Source organism: Mustelus asterias, chromosome 1, assembly GCF_964213995.1.
Source record: "Mustelus asterias chromosome 1, sMusAst1.hap1.1, whole genome shotgun sequence".
Taxonomy (NCBI): Eukaryota; Metazoa; Chordata; class Chondrichthyes; order Carcharhiniformes; family Triakidae; genus Mustelus; species Mustelus asterias.
The window spans coordinates 183968539-183979753 of record NC_135801.1 but is presented as its reverse complement, the minus strand read 5'-3'; the positions used below and the strand labels follow the sequence as shown (position 1 = coordinate 183979753).

The 11215-nt window shown below is 47.2% G+C and overlaps 1 non-coding gene across 1 annotated transcript; it reads right to left on the bottom strand.

Moving 5' to 3' along the window:
- Positions 1-2804: 2804 nt before the first annotated feature.
- trnan-guu (transfer RNA asparagine (anticodon GUU)) lies at positions 2805-2878 on the bottom strand. Its single transcript has one exon. It is a non-coding gene; the product is annotated as a tRNA-Asn (tRNA).
- Between the last annotated feature and the right edge of the window lie 8337 nt (positions 2879-11215).

Here is an 11215-nt window from a genome sequence, read left to right as displayed (position 1 = left end):
AAGAAGTGTAGAAACTTGATGTCTGTGTCGATATGCGCGATCTTCTTGGAGATCCTCTCCACTTGGAGCCGGCAGTTTGCAGTGTCGATGGTAGTCATAATGTGGAGATGCCGGCGTTGGACTGGGGTAAACCTTCTTACTGACATTTGTGTAGCAGTGGTTTAGGATGTTTGGGCCTCTGGTGGAACCGGAGACGTGTTGGTGGTAACTTGGTAGAACGCTCTTGAACTTGGCCTGATTGAAGTCGCCGGCCACAATGAACAAGGCCTCGGAATGTTTCATCTCAAGGCTATTTGTGGTGGTGTATATTTCATCCAGCCCACATATATATGTATAATACATGTATAATATGTATAATACATGTATAATTCACGCCCACATGAGGTGGGATGTAAACTGCTGTCAGGATAACAGAGGTGAGCTCCCGCGGAAGTTAGTAGGGGCGGCATTTTAGCATCAGGTGTTCTAGGTCCGGGGAGCAGAAACTCGCCAGCGTTGCTATGTCTAGGCACCACGAGGCGTTGATTAGGAAGCAGACCCCACCTCCCCTAGCCTTGCCTGAGGCCGCTGCACAGTCCATTCAGTGGATTGAGAAACCGTCTAGTTGTAGGGCACAGTCCGGTGAAGCAGGAATGAGCCATGTCTCCGTGAAACAGAGTACATAGCGGTCCCTCAGTTCCCTTTGAAAAGTGCGTCTGGCTCTAAGTTCATCGAGCTTGTTTTGCAGCTTCTCAGCAACTTCAGAATTATCAAGCTCTGATTTGTGCTCCCTGATGCGCGATATAACTCACGAGGCTAGAGATGCTCAAGGAAATAAAGGCTTTTATTTACTATTACAATGAAGCTACCATATATAGTACACGATCCCAGACTGAGGGGTCCCAGACAGAGCAGTGACCTTTATACCTCTCCCAGGAGGCGGAGCCCGACTGGGATGTACCATAATAACTATAATACAGGTAGAACAGCCCAACCCTAACCCCAACAGTAACAAGTAGAATGACCCAACCCTAACCCCAACAGTAACATATATACAGACTCATAGTACTGGCCAGACCCTGGCTCAGTACTACCTGGTGGGAACCAACGATGGTTCACCACACTCCCACAGTCAGCTCTTAGTTTGGACCGCCCCCTTTGGCCCCACGCTGCTGTGCTGTTTGTTTTATTCTAAGTCCGCCTCTGCAAATGAAGAAAAGCCAACATGGATTTATCGAGGGAAAATCATGTTGAACCAATTTGTTGAGTTCTTTTGACGAGGTAACATTCAGACAGGCCATTCAGCCCTTCCTTTGTTCTTTCAGGCAGCACGGTGGCACAGTGTGAGGCACAGTGGCACAGTGGTTAGCACTGCCGCTTCACATCGCCAGGGACCGGGTTCGATTCCAACCTCAGATGACTCTGTCTGTGTGGAGTTTGCACATTCACCCTGTGTCTGCGTGCGTTTCCTCCGGGTGCTCCGATTTCCTCCCACAGACCAAAGATTGGCCACACTAAATTTCCCCTTAGTGTCAGGCGGACTAGGAGGTTAAATACGTGGGTTTACGGGAATAGGGCCTGGATGGGATAGTGGTCAGTGCAGACTTGATGGGCCAAATGGCCTCTTTCTGCTCTGTCGGGATTCTATGATCCTTTCCCTGCCGCCCACTTTCGGCAGCACTGCACTTGACAAAATGTTGGGGGGGCGGAGAGAGAGGGAAACAGGGGTGTTGGAGAGGGTGCAGAATGGGCTGAAGAAAATGTCTTTGGTCTCCCCATTGAGAAGCGGGAGGATTATTAGAACCCACCCAAGACAAGCAGTCTGATCAGTGGAGGGACGCAGTGAGCTGCTGGAGAGGTAGACTCCACTGTCTTCAGAAAATCAAATAAAAACCCTCAGGAGACAATGTTAACCAGCCTCGCGCAGTTGGGATGAACTATTTGTCATCAGAACTCATCTTTTCTCTTATGCTTCATGTGGGGAGTGAAACACGTATTTGCTAACCCCAGCAATCAGAGAATCCCTACAGTGCAGAGAGAGGCCATTCGGCCCATCTCCTCTGCACTGGCCACACCCCACCAAGGAGCTATCCCCTGACATTAAGGCACAATTTAGCATTACCAATCCACCTAACCTGCACGTCTTCAGACTGGGAGGAAATGACGCAAGTAGATAGAGTCATAGAGTCATAGAGGTTTACAGCATGGAAACAGGCCCTTCGGCCCAACTTGTCCATGCCGCCTTTTTTTTAAAACCTCTAAGCTAATCCCAATTGCCCACATTTGGCCTATATCCCTCTATACCCATCGTACCCATGTAACTGTTTAAATACTTTTTAAAAGATAAAATTGTACCCGCCTCTACTGCTACCTCTGGCAGCTTGTTCCAGACACTCACCACCCTCTGAGTGAAAAAATTCAAGATGTACAAGGCAAGTTTTTTACACAAGAGTGGTGGGTGCCTGGAACTCGCTGCTGGGGGAGGTAGTGGAAGCAGATATGATAGTGACTTTTAATTGGCGTCTTGACAAATACATGGATAGGATGGGAATAGAGGGATATGGCCCCCAGAAGAGTTGGGGGTTTTAATTCAGTCGGAAAGCATGGTCGGTGCAAGCTTGGAGGGCCAAAGGGCCTGTTCCTGTGCTGTGATTTTCTTTGTTCTTTGAAACCGGAGCATCCGGAAGAAATCCCCGCAGACACGGGGAGAACATGCAAACTCCACACAGACAGTAACCCAAGCTGGGGATCGAACCCGAGTCCCTGGCACTGTGAGGCAGCAGTGCTAACCACTGTGCTACTGTGCCCCCCAGACAAATGCACTTCGTCCCTGGGTGGGATCGAACCACCATCCTCTCGGTTAACAGCCGAACGCGCTAACCGATGGCGCCACAGAGACTACACAAATGTGATTGAAAGCTGCAACTCACTGTGTTAGTGAATCACTGGCCGGCATTACCGCCCCAATATATTTAATCGGTGCCCTTGAGCAGGGAATGGACTGAAACATAGAAACATAGAAGATAGGAGCAGGAGGAGGCCATTTGGCCCTTCGAGCCTGCTCCACCATTCATCACAATCATGGCTGATAGTCCAACTCAATAACCTAATCCTGCTTTCTCCCCATAACCTTTGATCCCATTCGCCCCAGGTGCTATATTGAGCCGCCTCTTGAATACATTCAATGTTTTGGCATCAACTACTTCCTGTGGTAATGAATTCCACAGGCTCACCACTCTTTGGGTGAAGAAATGTCTCCTGACCTCCTTCCTAAATGGTCTATCTCAAATGATGAAAAGTAGTCAGCACGGCTTTGTCAGGGGCAGGTCGTGCCTTACGAGCCTGGTTGAGTTCTTTGAAAATGTGACCAAGCACATTGACGAAGGAAGAGCGGTGGATGTGGTCTATATGGACTTCAGCAAAGCGTTCGATAAGGTCCCCCATGCAAGACTTCTTGAGAAAGTGAGAGGGCATGGGATCCAAGGGGCTGTTGCCTTGTGGATCCAGAACTGGCTTGCCTGCAGAAGGCAGAGAGTGGCTGTGGAGGGGTCTTTCTCTGCATGGAGGTCAGTGACCAGTGGAGTGCCCCAGGGATCTGTTCTGGGACCCTTGCTGTTTGTCATTTTCATAAATGACCTGGATGAGGAAGTGGAGGGATGGGTTGGTAAGTTTGCTGACGACACCAAGGTAGGTGGTGTTGTGGATAGTTTGGAGGGATGTCAGAAGTTGCAGCGAGACATAGATAGAATGCAAGACTGGGCGGAGAAGTGGCAGATGGACTTCAACCCGGATAAGTGTGTAGTGATCCATTTTGGCAGATCCAATGGGATGGAGCAGCAGTATAAAATGAAGGGTACCATTCTTAGCAGTGTAGAGGATCAGAAGGACCTTGGGGTCCGGGTCCATAGGACTCTTAAATCGGCCTCGCAGGTGGAGGATGCGGTCAAGAAGGCGTATGGCGTACTGGCCTTCATTAATCGAGGGATTGAGTTTAGGAGTCGGGAGATAATGCTGCAGCTTTATAGGACCCTGGTTAGACCCCACTTGGAGTACTGCGCGCAGTTCTGGTCACCTCATTACAGGAAAGATGTTGAAGCCATTGAAAGGGTGCAGAGGAGATTTACAAGGATGTTGCCTGGATTGGGGGGCATGCCTTATGAGGATAGGTTGAGGGAGCTTGGTCTCTTCTCCCTGGAGAGACGAAGGATGAGAGGTGACCTGATAGAGGTTTACAAGATGTTGAGGGGTCTGGATAGGGTGGACTCTCAGAGGCTATTTCCAAGGGCTGAAATGGTTGCTACGAGAGGACACAGGTTTAAGGTGCTGGGGGGTAGGTACAGGGGGGATGTCAGGGGTAAGTTTTTCACTCAGAGGGTGGTGGGTGAGTGGAATCGGCTGACGTCGGTGGTGGTGGAGGCAAACTCGTTGGGGTCTTTTAAGAGACTTCTGGATGAGTACATGGGATTTAATGGGATTGAGGGCTATAGATAGGCCTAGAGGTGGGGATGTGATCGGCGCAACTTGTGGGCCGAAGGGCCTGTTTGTGCTGTGGCTTTCTATGTTCTATGTTCTATGTTCTAAATCCTCAGACTGTGACCCCTGGTTCGGGACTGGGAACAGAGCCTTTGACAGTACGATAGACCAAAAAGCTCCATTCTACGTAAACTGGCAAGAGTGCAGAGAGAAAAGCCAGAACATGTGACAACTCCTATATTAGCATTTGTTCATTGGAAATAAAAGTTAAAGAGCACTTCAAATGGCTCGAGCTTGCGTTTTATGGCATTCAGTGCAATGATTTGTTTCATGCTGTTAAACAATAATTACCAACAGTCCTCTGAAGGTCATGGTATCAATAAATATTATGCAGATAATGATGTGCTGCCTTTGGTCCGCTTGCCGTGATAAATTGTTTATTTTTCAAGTTCCCGGCCTTGTCTGTGTTTTATTTCGATGATGTTTTCCCCCTCTTTCACTCCAGATTCTTCTGTGGTGGGAGAGTTGGACTCTATTTCAAAGTTGATTAGCCAGGAACCCGAGGCAACGTGAGGGGCAGCATGGTGGCACAGTGGTTAGCACTGCTGCCTCCACAGTGCCAGGGACCCAGGTTCAATTCTGGCCTTGGGGTCACTGACTGTGTGGAGTCTGCATGTGTCTGCGTGGGTATCTAATTAAAATTTCTAATTTAAAAAAATGGATAAGGGGATGTGGGGAACAGGTGGGGAGGTGGATTTGAGGCGCTCACCTGATGAAGGAGCAGCACTCCGAAAGCTTGTGCGACCAAATAAACCTGTTGGACTTTAACCTGGTGTTGTGAGACTTCTTACTGTGCCCACCCCAGTCCAACGCCGCCAACTCCATATCATGATTTGAGACCAGCCATAATCTGACTGAATGGTGGAGCAGACGCGAAGGGCTGAATTTGCCTACTTCTGCTCCTAATTCTTATGTTCCTCCGGGTGCTCCGGTTTCCTCCCACACTCCAAAGGTGTGCAGGTTAGGAGAATTGGCCATGCTAAATTGCCCCTTAGGATCCCAAGATGTGTAGGTAAAGTATTAACCAGAAACTCAGCTAATGTTCTGGGGATCCAGGTTCGAATCCCATCACGGCAGCTGGTGGAATTTGAATTCAATGCAAAATATCTGGAATTAGGAATCTACTGATGACCATGAAACCATTGTTGATTGTCGGAAAAACCCATCTGGTTCACTAATGTCCTTTAGGGAAGGAAATCTGCCATCCTTACCTGGTCTGGCCGACACATGACTCCAGAGCCACAGCAATGTGAGTGACTCTCAACTACCCTGCAAATGGGCAACTAGGGATGGGCAATAAACGCTGGCCAGCCAGCGATGCCCACGTCCCACAATGAATAAAGAAAAGAAAATGGTCAGATGGATTAGCCATGGTAAATGTGTGTAATTACAGGGATAGGGCAGGGAGGAGAGCCCGGGTGAGATGCTGTGTCAGGGAGTCGGTACAGACTCAATGGGCCATATTGCCTCTTGCACTGTAGGGATTCTATGATTCTTTCAATGCAGCGAGTTGCTGTGATCTAGGATTTGCAGCCTGCAAGGAAAGTGGAGGCAGATTCATCTCCAAAGGGTATCACATAAACACCTGAAGGAAAACAAAGATTGCAGCGGCTGTGGGAGGGGTAAAAACGGAGCAGAGTGGCAAAAATGTGTGTGAGCAAAAGGGTCAGCACAGACAATGGGCAGAATGGTCTCCAGCATTCCTCTTTGGATGGGATAATCCAGCCATTCCCATCAGCAGGATCTTTTGAATCTGTCCCCTCCCCCCCATCTCCTCCCAATCCCCCTGGTGGTTTCCCCATAGGCAGGACAGATGAGCCATGCAAAATACCCCAGACATTGTTGAGACCAGAACATTCCGCTGGCTGTCAATGACAGGCATTCCCCCTCTAGAAAACACGCTGCAGGGAGGGACGGAAAGTTCCTCAGCAGCACGGTGGTACAGTGGTTAGCACTGCTGAATCACAGCACCAGGCACCTGGGTTCAATTCCCAGCTTGGGTGACTGTGCGCAGTCTGAGTGACCTCCCTGTGTCTGCGTGGGTTTCCTCCGGGTGCTCCAGTTTCCTCTCACAGTCCGAAAGACGTGCTGGTTAGGTGCATTGGCCATGCTAAATTCTCCCTCAGTTTACCCGAACAGGCGCCAGAGTGTGGTGATTAGGGGATTTTCACAGTAACTTCATTGCAGTGTTAATCGAAGCTTACTTGTGCCACTAATAAATAAAACAAAATAAAACAAAAACCTTTGACTTGCGATTCACGACAGCCATTTGCCCATGCATGTGCCTGTGGATCGGTGTGGAATCTCCCCTGCCCTTTACTCCCCCCTCCCTGGTACAAAGTACTGGTGTTAATTATGGCCCTCTTGCAGGTTTTCCCTTCAGATCCAGGGCACCCGGGTCCAAATCCCATCTCGGCACATGGTGAAATTTGAATTCAATAAAAATAAATCTGAAATTAAAAGTCTAACGAGGGCCATGAAACCATTGTCGATTGGTGTAAAAGCCCATCTGGCTCACTAATCTCCCTTAGGGAAGGAAATCCGCTGTCCTTACCTGGTCTGGCCGACATGTGCCCTTGCTTTCCAAGGTGGCGCCAGAGCGAGGCGACTTCTTGCAAGCTGTGCCCAGCATACCTTCAAATTCTATCTTTTACTCTCGTTCTATGCTTCTACACTACATTCTGCACTCTCTCCTTTCCTTCTCTATGAACGGTATGCTTTGTCTGTATAGCGCGCAAGAAACAATACTTTTCACTGTATACCAATACATGTGACAATAATAAATCAAATCAAATTAAATCAAATCAATTCAAATGTGACTTCAGACCCACAGCAATGGAGGCCAGTTAAGCACGAGCATTAAATGCTGGCCTGGTGTTGCCCACATCCTGTCAATGAATGTTTAAAAATCTCCAAACCCAGCACAGGCCACGGACAGAGCCTATGGGTGGGATTTTCCAGCTGCCCTCACCCCAAGGCCAGAAATTCTCACCCGAGGTCAATGAACCCTTTGCATGGTCCGCCCCTGCCCGTTATGATTCCCGTGGCGGGCAGGATGGGAAAATTCCCCCCATGGCTCCATGAGGAGTTCACAGAATGTGTTCAGAATAGTTTCTCAGAAAAGCATACTCTGGAGCCACCTAGAGAGCAGGCTATACCAGACGTGGTATTTTGCAATGAATTAGAATTAATCAATAACCTCATAGTGAATGCACTCCTAGATAGCAGTGATCGTAATATGATTAAGTCTTACATTCAGTTTGAGGGAGAGAAGAGTGAGCCCAAGACTAGTATTTTAGACTTAAATAAGGGCAATTATGAGGGCATGAAAGTGGAACTAACTAGAGGAAACTGGAAAATGTGCTTAAGGGATAGGTCAATAGAGGGTCAGTGGCAGACATCTAAAGGGATATTTCAGAATAGACAGAATAGACACATTCCAGTGAGAAAGAAACATTCCAAGGGAAAGGGCCATCATCCGTTGTCAACTAAAGAAGTTAAAGACAGTATTACAGAGAGGTTGGATAGGCTTGGGTTGTTTTTGTTGGAGCAGAGAAGACTGAGGGGGTGACCTGATCGAGGTGTACGAGGTTATAAGGGATATGGACAGAGTGAATAAGGAGCAGCTGCTCCTTTTAGTTGAAGGGTGAGTCACAAGGGGACATAGGTTCAAGGTGAGGGGCAGGAGGTTGTACCCAGAGGGTGGTGATGGTCTGGAATGCGCTGCCTGGGAGGGTGGTGGAGGCGGGATGCCTCACATCCTTTAAAAAGTACCTGGATGAGCACTTGGCAGATCATAACATTCAGGGCTATGATCCAAGTGCTGGCAAGTGGGATTAAGGAGCTCAGGCGTTTCCTGATGTGTCAGTGCGGACTCGATGGGCCAGAGGACCTCTTCTGCATTGTATGATTCTATGATTCTATGATTAAACTTAAATTACCTTAAATCTGTGCCTTTTTCTTCGTGATCCTTTTACAAGGCTTATGTTGATCCCTATCTACTCTGTCCAGCCCCCTCCTGATTTTGAACATCTCTATCAAATCTCCTCTCAGCCTTCTTCTCTCCAAGGAGAACTGTCCCAACCTCTCCAATCTACCCTCATAACTGAAGCTTCTCTTCCCTGGGAATATCCTTATAAACGCACTCTCTCCAAAGCATTCACATCCTTCCTATAGTGTGATGCCCAGAACTATACACAATATTCCAACTATTTTAACTCGTGTCTTATGTAAGTTCAGCATAACCTCTTTGCTCTTATACTCTATGCCCCTATAAATAAACCCCAGTTTGCTATATGTTTTATTAACTGCTTTCTCCACCTATTCTGCAACCTTCAATGATCTATGCACATATACACCCAGCTCCCTCTGCTCCTGCAGAAATTTAACCCTTATTTCGCATTGTCTCTCCGTGTTGTTCCTGTTAAAGTGCATCACCTCACACTTCTCCGCATTGAACTTCATCTGCCTCCGATATGGCCGCTCCACCAACATGTCCTTTTAAAATTCTACACTGTTCTCTTCACAATTTACAGCACTTCCAAGTTTTGTGTCATCTGCAAACTTTGAAACTTTCCCCTGCAGACCAAGATCTAGGTTACTAAAGTATATTAGGAAAAGCTACGTTCTCAATACCAACCCCTGGGGGCCTCCACTACAAACCTCCCTCCAGCCCAAAAAATATTTATTGACCTTCTTCCTATTATTCAACCAATTTTGTATCCATGCTGCTATTATCCCTTTCATTCCATGAGCTTTAAGTTTTCTGACCGGTCTGTTGTGTTGTCTTCTGAAAGTCCAAGTACACCACATCAACTGTGTTACCCTCATCGACCGTTTCTGTTACCGCCTCAAAAAACTCCAGCAAGTTAGTTAAACACGTTTCCCCCTTTAGAAATCCATGCTGGCTCTTCCTAATCAGCCCACATTTTCCCATGTGACTACTAATTCTATCCCAAATAACTGTTTCTGGAAGCTTGCCCACTACTGATGTTAAACTGACTGGCTGTATTTGCCGGGACTATCCTTACAACATTATTTAAACAAGCGCATGACATTTGCAATTCTCCAGTCCTCTGGCACCTCCCCTGAGTCCAGAGAAGGCTGGAAGATTATGGCCAGAGCCCCTGCAATTTCCATTCTCACTTCCTTCAATATCCTTGGATGCATCTCACCCAGTCCTGGTGCCTCGTCAACTTTCAGTACTGGTAGTCCATTCAACACTTTCTCCTTATCAATTCTGAACTCTTCTGGTGACAGTTTCCTTGTCTATCTCCAGAGCCTGGATAGCATCGACCTCCTCGGTAAAGACAGATGCAATATTTTCAGTTAATACTTCAGCCCCCATCCTCCATGTGTAAATCCCCTTTCAGGCCCCTAATTGGGACTACTCTTCCTTTTACCCATCTTCTCTAATGTGCTTTCCCACCTGCCCTCTAACCCTCAATATCAACAAAATGAAGGAGATTGTCATCGATTTCAGGAAGCATAAAGGAGAACATATCCCTGTTTACATCAATGGGGACGAAGTACAAAGGGTCGAGAGCTTCAAGTTTTTAGGTGTCCAAATCACCAACAACCTGTCCTGGTCCCCCATGCCGACATTATAGTTAAGAAAGCCCACCAACGTCTCTACTTTCTCAGAAGACTAAGGAAATTTGGCATGTCAGCTACGACTCTCACCAACTTTTACAGGTGCACCATAGAAAGCATTCTTTCTGGTTGTATCGCAGCTTGATATGGCTCCTGCACTGACCAAGACCACAAGGAACTACAAAAGGTCGTGAATGTAGCCCAATCCATCACGCAAACCAGCCTCCCATCCATTGACTCTGTCTACACTTCCCGCTGCCTCAGCAAAACAACTAGCATAATTAACGACCCCATGCACCCCAGACATTCTCTCTACCACTTTCTTCCATCGGGAAAAAGATAAAAAAGTCTGAGGTCACGTCCCAACCGACTCAAGAACAGCATCTTCCCTGCTGCCAACAGACTTCTGAATGGACCTACCTCGCATTAAGTTGATCTTTCTCTACACCCTAGCTATGACTGTAACACTACATTCTGCACTCTCTCCTTTCCTTCTCTATGTACGGTATGCTTTTTCTGTATAGCACACAAGGAACAATACTTTTCACTGTATGTTAATACATGTGACAATAATAAATCAAATCAAATCAAATCAAAATCAAACATTTCATATTCCTCTTGGTTCTCAACTGTGTTTTCGGCCTGATACCTGTCATAAGCACACCTTTTAGACCATAAGACCTTAAAACATCAGAGCAGAATTAGACTATTCGGCCCATCGAATTTGCTCTGCCATTCAATCAAGGCTGATAAGTTTCTCAACTCCATTCTCCCACCTTTTCCCCGTAACCTTTGATCCCCTTACCAATTGAGAACCTATCTATCTCTACCTTAAATACACTCAATGACCCAGCCTCCGTAGCCTTCCGTGGCCATGAATTCCATAGATTCACCATCCTTTGGCTGGAGTAAGAAGTCTCACAACACCAGGTTAAAGTCCAACAGGTTCATTTGGTAGCACAAATAAATTTAGTGCTACCAAATAAACCTGTTGGGCTTTAACCTGGTGTTGTGAGACTTCTTACTGTGCCCACCCCAGTCCAACGCCAGCATCTCCACACCTCTGGCTGAAGAAATTCCTCCTCATCTCGGTTCTATAGGGTCGTCCCTT